Source organism: Schistocerca serialis, chromosome 8, assembly GCF_023864345.2.
Source record: "Schistocerca serialis cubense isolate TAMUIC-IGC-003099 chromosome 8, iqSchSeri2.2, whole genome shotgun sequence".
Taxonomy (NCBI): Eukaryota; Metazoa; Arthropoda; class Insecta; order Orthoptera; family Acrididae; genus Schistocerca; species Schistocerca serialis.
The window spans coordinates 149,120,011-149,134,089 of record NC_064645.1 but is presented as its reverse complement, the minus strand read 5'-3'; the positions used below and the strand labels follow the sequence as shown (position 1 = coordinate 149,134,089).

Below are 14,079 nucleotides of genomic sequence, written 5' to 3'. Positions count from 1 at the left end.
GACCTGGAGAAGTAAATTCGTGGCCGAGAATTTTCTTCGGACGAAGAAGTGCACGCCTGGGCGCAGTGGTGTTTCCGTAGACAACCGCAAACATTCTTCGATGAAGGCTCTGAGCGTCTTCTCCCTCAGTGGGATAAATGTATTAACTGTTATGGCGGTTAGTTGGGTGAAATAATCGGTACACGAGCGACACCATTCGCTCTAAAATATGACCTAAAACGCCATACATAGAAACGGTATTCTTCTTGGGCTCATACGTCGTGGTCTGTTATCGAGCGAGGTGGAGCAGTGGTTAACCCACTGGACTCACATCCCTGAGAATGCCTTTTCAAACCTTCGTCCGGTAATCCACATTTACGTTTTCTGAGATTGTCCTAAATCGCTCTAGACAAATGTCAGGATGGTTCTTTTGAAAAGGTCACGTCCGATGTCCTTCCCAATCCTTGACAGAATCCGAGCTTGTTTTCCGTCTCAGATGACCTCGATGTCGACGGGACGTTAAAGCCAATCTTCATTCCTTCCTTCGGGCTCTATCGATTATAGAAAGGTAGGTTTAAGTATTTTGGATTAACCTTGGGTAGAGACCATTTGTGTACGCAACAGGACGATCGCCTTAGGGTCACCATCCTATAGTACATGGTCGAAGTTTGAACATAACACACTTCCTCCTGTTTAGGTAAATGGAGCAAATCGGTTGGTTCTTTTGCATTTGATGAGCTCTATGATGCAAGTACAACGTTCTACGAGGCTGGGTGTGGGATGTCAAAAGCTTGAACGTAGTAGGGAAGCTATAAAACCTGAAAAGGGAAAAGCAAAGGCTTAATCTAGATATAGTAGGGATCAGTGAAGCGAAATGGAAAGAAGAAAACGATTTCTGGTCATATGAGTATTGGGTAATATCAACAGCAGTAGAAAATGGCACAACGAGAGTAGGATTCGTTATGAATTGGAAGGTAGGACAGAGAATGTGTTACTGTGAACAGTTCAGTGATAGGGTAACTCTTATCAGAATCGACAGGAAACCATCACCGTCAACGATAGTTCAGGTATACATGCCGATCGCAAGCTAAGACGAAGAGATAGAGTATATGAGGATATTGAAACGGTAATACACTACGGTATCAGAAATAGCCATGGAGGACTGGAACGCAGTTTTGGGGGAAGGAGTGCAGGAGAATATGCGCTTGGAAGAAGGAATGAGAGGGGGTAGAAAGACTAATTGAGTTCTGTAATAAATTTCAAGTAGTAATATTGAATACTCTGTTCAAGTATTACAACAGGAGGAAGTATACTTGGAAAAGGCAGGGTGATACGGGAAGATTTCAGTTAGATTAGATCGTGGTCAGACAGAGATTCCGAAATCAGATTCTGCATTGTACGGTGTACACATGAGCAGATATAGACTCAGATTACAATGTAGTAGTGATGAAGAGTAGAGTGAAATTTAAGAGACTAGTCAGGTAGAATCAATACGCGAAGAATTGGGATACGAGAGTAGTAAGTAATGACGACATACGCGTGAAGTTATCTAAGGTTGTAGATACAGCAATAAAGAATAGTTCAGTGGCCAGTATTGTTGAAGAGGAATGAACATCACTAAGAAGAGCAATCTCAGATAGTGGAAAGAGTGAGATGGTACAAAGTAGGTAACTGTAGAGAAACCATGGGTAACAGAGTAAATATTTCAGCTGCCCGATGAAAGGAGAAAGTACAAAAATGTTCAGGGAAATTCTGGAATACAGAAATACAAGTCGCTGAGGAATGAATTAAATAGGAGGTGAAGGGAAGCTAAGACGAAATGACTGCATGAAAAATGTGAAGAAATCGAAAAAGAAATGATAGTCGGAAGGACTGACTCAGCATATAGGAAAGTGAAACTAACCTTTGGTGAAATTAAAAGCAAGGGTGAAAACATTAAGAGAGCAACGAGAATTCCATTGACGTTGCAGTTGATAATGGAAACAAGATTAAAGAAGAATAAAGATACGTTCATATGATTTGTCAACCTGGAAAAAGGGTTCGACAACGTAAAATGGTATAAGAAGTTCAATCAGTACATCGAAGAAGCAATAATGGAAATAAAAGAAAGATTCGTGAGTGGAATTACGATTCAAGATGAAAGGGTATCAATAATATGATTCGCTGACGACATTGCAATCCTGAGTGAAAGTGAAGAATTATATGTTTTGCGGAATGGGATGGACAGTCTAATGAGTACAGAATATGGAATTAGAGTAAATAGAGGAAAGACGAAAGTGATGAGAAGTAGCAGAAATGAGAACAGCGAGAAACTTAACATCGGGATTGATGGTCACGAAGTAGATGAAGCAGAAGGAATTCTGCTGCCTAGGCAGCAAAATAACCAGTGACAGACGGAGCAAGGAGGAAATCAAAAGCAGACTAGCACTGGCAAAAAGAGAATTCCTGGCCAAGAGAAGTCTACTAGTATCAAATATAGGCCTTGATTTGAGGAATAAATTTCTGACAATGTACGTTTGTAGCACAGCACTGTATGGAAGTGAAATATGGAATGTTGGAAAACCCGAACAGAAGAGAATCGAAGCATCTGAGATGTGGTGCTACAAACGAATGTTGAAAAGTAGGTGGACTGATAAGGTAAGCAAGGAGGACGTTCTGCACGGAATCGGAGAGGAAAGGAATATGTGGAAAACAGTAACAAGGAGAAGGGACAGGATGAAAGGACATCTGTTAACTCATCAGGGTACTAGAGGGAGCTGTAGAGGGCAAAAACTTTAGAGGAAGACAAAGATTCGAATACATCCTGCAAATAATTGAGGAGGTAGATTGAAAGTGCTACTCTGAGATGAAGAGGCTGGCGCAGGGGAGAAATTCGTGGCGCGCGCTGCATCAGACCAGTCAGAAGACTAAAAAAGAGGGGGGGGGGGGGGCTTCAAGGAGCTTATACAGGCATCATTAGTTCGTGGGCGCTTCCTTCGAAAACAACAACATCGAGCCACGCATTACATGTCGACTACGCACAGCAAGTAAATTATATTCCTAAGATCCCGATCAAGAATAAACTTGAAAGTTTTCTTGCTATTTCTGTCCGTTTCCGAGATACAGAGTGAAAGTTACCCTACTTCTACATGTAAAATACATGCGTGATACCAAACATAATTTATGAAGTAACGTAGCTGTGAAAAATTTGCTTTGCAGTGTCTCCGTTATTAACAGAAGGTTTCGGGAACCCAATGTTTTAGTACAGAACCACACGCAAAATTTTTGTGCCCGTCCAATCCCTTCTGAGCTGTAAAATTAGTTTTGCGTTATTTCAGTTTTACATAAGCCGACTATAAAATTTTACTGGCCCGTATAGTTCTTTTCATATAAATGACACACACTGCTGTGGCAGGGAAAAGAAGGGAATTAGAGAGAAAATGCTTCCATCTGAGCTCAAGAAAAGTGATGAAGCTCCTGTTTAACAGGCTCTGACTGAAAAGTGGGCTACCAGCTGCTTCACTCTATCTTCCTCAACAATCTTAAAAATTTCCCCAAAAATTTTGACCTGCGAACGTATTCGCGCTTTATTATGCTAAGAGAGAAAGAGACAGTGGCGGTGGGAAAGAGACGGGAAAGTAATAAAACACTGGATGATAGTAAACAGTGGTTATAGTATAGAAAGAGCGAAGGTTGCAATGGCCGTGTGAGAGGAAGAGGGAGACACAGTGGCAGTGGAACATAGTTGAAAAAGTGACACAACAGCGTCTGAAAAAGAATGAAGGAGGTAGTGCCAGTGGAAGAGTAACAGAGAGAAGGAAAAGGAAGTGACTGAGAGACAGTAATAATGAGAGACAGAGTCTATGACAGTGACTACGGGGAAAGGAGATATAATGACAGTGAGAAGAGACAGCAGCAGTGAGACGGAATAAATGAGATAGTAGCAGTAACAGAGAACAAGGAGTGAGAGGAGTGAGAGGAGTGAGAGGAGTGAGAGGAGTGAGAGGAGTGAGAGGAGTGAGAGGAGTGAGAGGAGTGAGAGGAGTGAGAGGAGTGAGAGGAGTGAGAGGAGTGAGAGGAGTGAGAGGAGTGAGAGGAGTGAGAGGAGTGAGAGGAGTGAGAGGAGTGAGAGGAGTGAGAGGAGTGAGAGGAGTGAGAGGAGTGAGAGGAGTGACAGTGAGAGGAGATAATAGTGGTACTATGGCAGAACGAAATAGACTGTGGTTGTGAGATAGGGGACAACGACAGTTAGAGATACAAAAAGAGGTAAATACAATCAGCTGGGCTGAATGTGATTGGATAGGTATGAGCGAGTTACAGCTATTGAGTAGTGGGTGCGTGCGACGTACAAGTAATGGAGCTTGTGGGAGTGAGAGATGAGTTGCACGTTAAAAAGAGCACGAATATGGTCGCAAGCCAAAATGTGTGGAAAAATTGTTAAAGGTGCTGAGGACAGTAGAATTATGTAGCTGGTACCGCACTTTTCTGTCATAATCCTCATAAACTGGTGCTTACTGGCGTTTTTTGTGCTTCCATAGCAGCATATTTCCTCTGGTAAATGTTTACTTAATTTAACCCCGCCTTTGTCGTTTTCATTTGACTGCCACTTATACTTATTGTAGACACAGACACGGAACAGGTTCATAGTCATGAGTGGCTGTGGCGTTCAAAATTGCTACACCACGAAGATGACGTGCTACAGACGCGAAATTTAACCGAGAGGAAGCAGATGCTGTGATATGCAAATGATTACCTTTTCAGAGCATTCACACTAGCTTGACGCCGGTGGCGACACCTACAACATGCTGACATGAGGAAAGTTTCCAACCGATTTCTCATACACAAACAGCAGTTGACAGGCGTTGCCTGGTGAAACGTTGTCGTAATGTCTCTTTCAAGGGGGAGAAAAGCGTACCATCACGTTTCCGACTTTGATAAAGGTCGGATTGTAGCCTATCGCGATTGCGGTTCATCGTATCGCGACATTACTGCTCGCGTTGGTCGAGATCCAATGACTGTTAGCAGAATGTGGAATCGTTGGGTTCAGGAGGGTAATACGGAACGTCGTGGTGGATCCCAACAGCCTCGTATAACTAGCAGTCGAGATGACAGGCATCTTATCCGCATGGCTGTAACAGATCGTGCAGCCACGTCTCGATCCCTGAGTCATCAGATGGGGACGTTTGCATGACAACAACCATATGCACGAAAAGTTCGACGACGTTTTCAGTATAATGGACTATCAGCTCGGAGACCATGGCTGCGGTTACCCTTGATGCTGCATCACAGACAGGAGCGCCTGCGATGGTGTGCTCAATGACGAACCTTGGTGAACGAATAGCAAAACGTCATTTTTTCGGATGAATCCAGGTTCTGTTTACAGCATCATGATGGTCGCATCCATGTTTGGCGACTTCGCGGTGAGCGCACATTGAAAGCGTGTATTCGTCATCGCCATACTAGCGTATCATCCGGCGTGATGGTATGAGGTGCCATTGGTTACACGTCTCGGTCACCTCTTGTTCGCACCGAAGACACTTTGAACAGTAGACGTTACATTTCTGATGTATTACGACCCGTGGCTATACCCTTCATTCGATCCCTGAGAAACCCTACTTTTCAGCAGGATAATGCACAACCGCATGTTGCAGGTCCTGTACGGGCCTTTCTGGATACAGAAAATGTTCGACTGCTGCCCTGGCCAGCGCATTCTCTAGATCTCTCACCAATTTGAAACGTCTGGTCAATGGTGGCCGAGCAACTGGATCGTCACATTACGCCAGTCACTACTCTTGATGAACTGTGGTATCGTGTTGAAGCTGCATGGGCAGCTGTACATGTGCACGCCATCCAAGCTCTGTTTGACTCAATGCCCAGGCGTATCAAGGCCGTTCTTACGGCCAGAGGTGGCTGTTCTGGGTACTGATTTCTCAGGATCTATGCACCCAAATTGCGTGAAAATGTAATCACATGTCAGTTCTAGTATAATATATTTGTTCAATGAATACCCATTTATCATCTGCATTTCTTCTTGGTGTAGAAGTTTTAATGGCCAGTAGTGTTATTTTTGTTGTCAAATGTATTTACTATTCACGTTGGCACATGCCGTGTAAGACTTAAGCATGCTAAAGATGGATTAAAATAGTGTACGGTGATTGTGCGTCCGAGGGAAACAAAAAGATCTATGTAACACATATTATTCCCTTTTCTCCACTAACAGTACCCCACACCATGACACCAAGCGCGGGGTCCTTCTGTCATTGACGAATGCAATTAGACAGCCCTGTTCTTGACAGTGCCACCACATCCATTTGCGTCCATGGTGATGCTCGTTTTAAGGCAGATCTGGTGATCGACCAGGCCAAGGCAACATATCGACACTCTGTCGAGCAAGTTGGTTTATGACAGCGCTATGTGGGCGAGCGTTATCGTGTTGGAAAACGCCCCATTGACTGCTGTTCATGAATGGCAAATCGAATCAACAGACTGACGCTCCAATTTGCAGTCAACGTGCGTGGTATAACTGCAATAGTGCTCCTGCAGTCATACGAAATCGCACCCTAGACAATATCTTCTGGTGTAGGTCCAGTGTAACACCACGCAAACAGGTTGGTTGCAGGCCCTCAGCTGGTTTCCTTTTAACCAACACATGGCCATCACTGGCACTGAGGCAGAACAAGCTTTCATCGGAAAACAATGCAGAGCTTCTCCCTGCACTCCAATGAACTCTCGCTTGACACCACTGTAGTCGCAAAATGGCGGTGGTTTGGGGTCAGTGGTATGCACGCTACAAGGAATTTGTCTCAGAGCTGTCCTTGAAGTATCCGATTTGTAACAGTTCGTTGTGTCACTGTGGCGCTAGCTGCTGCTCAGATTGCTGCTACAGATGCACTTGGCACGCCAGAACCGTACACCAAACACGAAGTTCTTCACTTTCAGTAGTGCCACGTGACTGTCCAAAGCCCGCTCATCCTGCGACGTTACATTCTCGTGACCATTACTAGCAGCAGTCATGTACAGTGGTTACATTCCTGCCAAGTCCATCTGCAGCATCACAGAAGGAACATCCAACTTGTCGTATCCCTGTTACACGACCGCGTTCAAACTCAATGAGGTGCTGATAATTGCGCCTTTGCCGCCTTAAAGGCATTCTTGACTAACATCAACTCACCACGTCCAATCGCAAAGGTAACTAACGCTCACGACCGTTACGGCCGTGGAATTAAAGAAAATTTGTTTGGCATCCTTCATATGTTCCGTCCGAGCGACCATACTACAGGGCTAAAATTTACAACTACACTCCTGGAAATTGAAATAAGAACACCGTGAATTCATTGTCCCAGGAAGGGGAAACTTTATTGACACATTCCTGGGGTCAGATACATCACGTGATCACACTGACAGAACCACAGGCACATAGACACAGGCAACAGAGCATGCACAATGTCGGCACTAGTACAGTGTATATCCACCTTTCGCAGCAATGCAGGCTGCTATTCTCCCATGGAGACGATCGTAGAGATGCTGGATGTAGTCCTGTGGAACGGCTTGCCATGCCATTTCCACCTGGCTCCTCAGTTGGACCAACGTTCGTGCTGGACGTGCAGACCGCGTGAGACGACGCTTCATCCAGTCCCAAACATGCTCATTGGGGGACAGATCCGGAGATCTTGCTGGCCAGGGTAGTTGACTTACACCTTCTAGAGCACGTTGGGTGGCACGGGATACATGCGGACGTGCATTGTCCTGTTGGAACAGCAAGTTCCCTTGCCGGTCTAGGAATGGTAGAACGATGGGTTCGATGACGGTTTGGATGTACCGTGCACTATTCAGTGTCCCCTCGACGATCACCAGTGGTGTACGGCCAGTGTAGGAGATCGCTCCCCACACCATGATGCCAGGTGTTGGCCCTGTGTGCCTCGGTCGTATGCAGTCCTGATTGTGGCGCTCACCTGCACGGCGCCAAACACGCATACGACCATCATTGGCACCAAGGCAGAAGCGACTCTCATCGCTGAAGACGACACGTCTCCATTCGTCCCTCCATTCACGCCTGTCGCGACACCACTGGAGGCGGGCTGCACGATGTTGGGGCGTGAGCGGAAGACGGCCTAACGGTGTGCGGGACCGTAGCCCAGTTTCATGGAGACGGTTGCGAATGGTCCTCGCCGATACCCCAGGAGCAACAGTGTCCCTAACTTGCTGGGAAGTAGCGGTGCGGTCCCCTACGGCATTGCGTAGGATCCTACGGTCTTGGCGTGCATCCGTGCGTCGCTGCGGTCCGGTCCCAGGTCGACGGGCACGTGCACCTTCCGCCGACCACTGGCGACAACATCGATGTACTGTGGAGACCTCACGCCCCACGTGTTGAGCAATTCGGCGGTACGTCCACCCGGCCTCCCGCATGCCCACTATACGCCCTCGCTCAAAGTCCGTCAACTGCACATACGGTTCACGTCCACGCTGTCGCGGCATGCTACCAGTGTTAAAGACTGCGATGGAGCTCCGTATGCCACGGCAAACTGGCTGACACTGACGGCTGCGGTGCACAAATGCTGCGCAGCTAGCGCCATTCGACGGCCAACACCGCGGTTCCTGGTGTGTCCGCTGTGCCGTGCGTGTGATCATTGCTTGTACAGCCCTCTCGCAGTGTCCGGAGTTAGTATGGTGGGTCTGACACACAGGTGTCAATGTGTTCTTTTTTCCATTTCCAGGAGTGTATCTTGCTGATGGTCCGGGTTCAAACCTTACCTCTGGGGTTCTTTCCTTTACTTACATTATGCAAAATGTCATTTAACAGTATAAGCCATGCAAAATTATTCAGAAATCCTCAGTAGCTGTTTTATTAGTAAATCAATCACTACAGCTCATTTATTCAAATATGTATTCCGTTTGTTGGTGAATGGATTACAGAATCGTCTTACTCTCTAATACTTGCGTCGCTTGCTGTGCAGTAGCAACAGAAGCACAAATTCCCGAAGTACCACGCCCAGTTAATGAAAGATACTGCCGTGCAGGCACTCACATTTTACAGAACTCTGCCGGTTAAATTTAAAATCATAGTTCTGTGTTCAATGCGAACGAAGCATTTTTGATTACTGCAGAGAGAGAAAGTGCATTACATTCATGCAGAATTAATGAATGTGTTTTTACCGAATCTTCCCTCGAAGGTATTTCTCTATCAGTCTTTAGCAAGTCAGGTAGCAATTTTTTCTGAAAATGTTTAAGTGCCTGTAAAAATAATCATCACAGGTTTTACAAAGTGGAGTACACTCGGCTGGTATAACTTTTATGGTGCAAGTGCATGATTTTCTTTCATCTGCAAAGATCTGATCGTAAAGTATCCCATCAGCCTGCTGTTACACGAATCAATGAAAGTAATTTATCTTTCCCCACGTATGGAGGAAGGAGAGACTTGAAGAACCCTCTGAGTAGCCCTTTCGGGAACTTGCGTGATTTCGCGCAGGTAAAAATTGCATTTTTAATATGTGAGTCAATTCGTCAATTCTCTTTTGAACAATCCCACAAAATTTCCCTGATTGGTGTTTCATCTATAAGAAACCGTAAACGAACACCTTTGCCGAAGCAGTTACAGTACACTATGCTGCGGAGGAAAGAATAATACTGCTTCTATCTTTTTTCTGTACAGAGGCGGTTTTCACTGCTTGTTCTGCAAGGTGTTTATTGTACGATTGGTGGAAGCCGGTTTGATCGGTACACAGTCGTGGACGAAATGAGGGATGAGTATTTTTATCTGTACCTGGAATCCTTCTGCAGCTGCTATCACTTCGGCCATCGTTACGAACTCTGTGGAGATGTCCAAATATTTAGAATTTTAATTTCGAACCAGAAATTGAATATAAATTTGAAGAATGTGATCTGTAATGATTGATTTATTAATGAAATTACTACATAGAAAATTTCCATTTTGAGTACTTTTAAATGGCATATTGTTTAGTGATGCTGCTTGCGATAAAATCGAATAAAAAGTACACAGGACTTGAACTCGTACCCCCCAGGGTGACAGCCGCGGACCTGCGCCGCTACTCTACTCTCGGTTGGTCTGATCAAGACTAACGTTTCGGGTATAAATCGTACGCATAGAACTTCACAACATCGATTTCTCGGGAACTATTGACCCTTGCATGAAAAGGGAATATCCGGGGTACTCAGGGCAGGTATCTCTACAGCATACTTAATACTCATTAAAACCCGTGATTAATAGGTCTGAGGGGTCTCTTGTGAGCACCTTTACTGTGGGGCATCTACAATGTTGGACTGCTTATATCCCACAAAAAATGGTTGAGATTGCTCTAAGCGCTATCGGACTTAACATCTGAGGCCATCAGGCGCCTAGACTTAGATCCACTTAAGCCTAATTAACCTTAGGACATCACACACATCCAAGCCCGAGGCAGGATTCGAACCTGCGACCGTAGCAGCATCGCGATTCCAGACTGAAGCGCCTAGAACCGCTCGACCACCGCGGCCGGCTATATCCTGCATGGCGTGGAGCATGGCCCTGCCGAACCTATCGATTCAGTATTCGTAAATCCCGACCAATGGGAACACGGGAGCGATGTACTGCAGCCCCGACTGGCGACGATCCGATCACTGTCGAAGTTTCACGTGTGACAGTAGACGTTAATCCCCACGCTAGGCGTAGTTCGATCTTCTCACGAACAATCGACATTCAAATGATTCTTCTGAATGTCAAAACCACCACTGGTTAACCTTTACTTGTATACCAAACGTAGATAGCATTACTCGTACCTACTGTGTGCGGTCGCCTTGAAATGCAAATCATTTCTATAGCCAACTATATAGTATACTTAATGCCAGTGTGACGATTATTGCACAATATCTTCATAGTATTGCAATTTTAATGCCCCAGAGAGTATAAGTAACGCTTTTGATACAACACCATTTGATTATACACTACTGGCCATTAAAATTGCTACACCAAAAAGAAAGGCGGATGATAAACGGGTATTCATTGGACAAATATATTATACCAGAACTGACATGTGATTACATTTTCACGCATTTTGGGTGCATAGATCCTGAGAAATCAGTACCCAGAACAGCCACTTCTGGCCGTAAGAACGGCCTTGATACGCCTGGGCATTGAGTCAAACAGAGCTTGGATGGCGTGTACAGGTACAGCTGCCCTTGCAGCTTCAACACGATACCACAGTTCAGTTGCTCGGCCACCATTGACCAGACGTTTTCAATTGGTGAGAGATCTAGAGAATGCGCTGGCCAGGGCAGCAGTCGAACATTTTATGTACCCAGAAAGCCCCGTATAGGATCCGCAACATGCGGTCGTACATTATCCTGCTGAAATGTAGGCTTTCGCAGTGATCGAATGAAGGGTAGAGCCACCGGTCGTAACACATCTGAAATATAACGTCCACTGTTCAAAGTGCCGACAATGCGAACAAGAGGTGACCGAGACGTGTAACCAATGGCACCCCATACCATCACGCCTGTGATACGCCAGTGTGGCGATGACGATTACACGCTTCCAATGTGCGTTCACCGCGATGTCGCCAAACACGGATGCGACCATCACGATGCTGGAAACAGAACCTGGATTCATCCCGAAAAATGAGATTTTGCCATTCGTGCACCCAGGTTCGTCATTGAGTACACAATCGCAGGCGCTCCTGTCTGTCATGCAGCTTCAGGGTAACCGCAGCCATGGTCTCCGAGCTAATAGTCCATGCTGCTGCAAACGTCGTCGAGGTGTTCGTGCAGATGGTTGTTGTCTTGCAAACGTCCTCATCTGTTGACTCAGGGGTAGACGTGGCTGCACGATCCGTTACAGCTATGCGGATAAGATGCCTGTCATCTCGACTGCTAGTGACACGAGGCCGTTGGATCCAGCTCGGTGTTCCGTATTACCCTCCTGAACCCACCGATTCCATATTCTGCTAACAGTCATTGGATCTCGACCAACACGAGCTGCATTGTCGCGATACGATAAACTGAAATCGCGGTAGGCTACAATCCGACCTATATCAAAGTCGGAAACGTGATGGTACGCATTCCTCCTCCTTACACGGGGCATCACAACAACGTTTCACCAGACAACGCCGGTCAACTGCTGTTTGTGTATGAGAAATCGTTTGGAAACTTTCCAAATGTCAGTACGTTGTAGGTGTCGCCACCGGTGCCAACCTAGTGTCAATGCTCTGAAAAGCTAATAATTTGCATATCACAGCATCTGCTTCCTGTCATTTAAATTTCGCGTCTGTTCACGTCATCTTCGCGGTGTAGCAATTTTAATGGCCAGTAGTGTAGCATACCATCTCCATAGTGTTGTAATTTAAATACCACAGAGACTAAAATAACCCTTTTGATAATACACCATTTGGAATTCTGAAGTTATCAGAGATAAAGCGTGCGAAAAATAATTTAAAACTTGTACAGAAACCAGACTTACTCAACTGATTAGAAGGACGTGACACAGGTGTAATAACTAAGAAGGAAGTGATCCTCCAATATTCCTACGTTATTCAGTCTGCGTCTTGAGGAGTCCATAATGAAAACTTAGAAAAAATTTGGAACACGAATCAACATTCAGGGTGAGGAAAATAGAACTTATGGGTTACTAATGATACTGCAGTTTGCTCATATACGGCAAATGACGTGAAAGGGAAGCTGATCAGAATGGATAATGCCGTGATGAACATCAACAGAAGTGCAACAAGGGTAATGTAATTTAATTCAAATAAATCAGATAATATTCATGTATTATGTAAAAGGGGCACTCAAAGTGTTGTATTAGTTTTGTTATTGATACAGCAAAGTTATGTACTATAGCAGAAGAAGAGGGGATATGAAACGCAGGCCGGCGATATTTAAAAAAGCTTTACTGCTAAAAAGAAATGTGATCATCAAATACAAATTTATATCAACCATTTGCTTTAGAAAACGTTTTTCTGTAGTGTAGCCTTTTAGGGAAGTAACTCTAAGACACAAAACATAATAAATAAAAGACGCACCACGAAGGCACTATCCCAATGGGACGGATATTGGTAGATGTGATGTCCACAAACAGATGCAAATGACTGTTATGTCAGAAAAATTGGTTGAGTTAATCAAGAGAATGTGCTTCACGAATTGAGCAAGTCCGTTTGTCAGCCTCTGGCTCTTATGCAAGCAGTTATTCGGCTTGGAATTGATTGATAGAGTTGTTGGATACCTGTCCGGTGGCTATCTAGCCAAATTCGGTACAACTGGTGCAACAGATTGTCAAACTCATGACCTGATTGAAGGGATTTGTCCATAATGCTCCAAATGTCCTCGACTGCGGAGAGATGCAGCGCTCTTGCTGGCAAGCACGAAGACTATCAGTGCAAGCTGTCGTCGTGTGAGGGCATTATCTTGCTGAAATGTAAGTCCAGAATGGCGTGCAATGAAGAGCAGCCAATCGGGGCGTAGGATATCGTCGAAGTACCTCTGCGCTGTAAGGCAGCTGCGCATGACAACCAAAAGTATCCTGCAGTGAAATCAAATGGCACCCCAGACCATCACTCCCGGTTATCAGGCCGTGTGGCGGCCGACAGCCTGGTTGGTATACCACCATCTACACCTAAATCTACATCATACTCCGCAAACCACCTAGTGGTGTGTGACGGAGGGTACTTTCGGTACCACTATCTGATCCCTCCAACTCTGTTCCACTAACGAATAGTGCGTGGGAGGAATGATTGTCACTAAGCTTCTGTATTGGCTGGTTTTTTTTTTTTTGGTAGGGTTTAAGGGCGCTCAACTGCTGAGGTCATTAGCGCCCAGTCACTGGTGTTAGAGCACAAGGAACCTGCTAAAACTCAAGGGGATGGGGGGACATCAAAAGGACCTGACAAAGATGCAGATGAAATAAGTAAAAAGGTTAAATGTCTTTGGTCAAGCCAGTTAAAGTTATAAAACGCAGAAGACGAGCAGCTGCTCGAGCGTCATCAGCTAAAACATCCGGTAAGGTAGATGGCAGGGACAGGACAACACGAAATTGACTAAAACGGGGACACGACAATAAAACATGGCGCACCGTTAATGCCTGACCACAAGGGCACTGCGGGGCTGGGTCACCAGAGAGCAGGTAGCGGTGGCTAA

At 45.4% G+C, this 14,079-nt stretch overlaps 1 protein-coding gene across 1 annotated transcript in view; it reads left to right on the top strand.

Moving 5' to 3' along the window:
- Positions 1-14,079, top strand: part of LOC126416692 (uncharacterized) — a 469,710-nt gene that overhangs the window by 293,235 nt on the left and 162,396 nt on the right. The gene's annotated exons all lie outside the window — the stretch shown is intronic.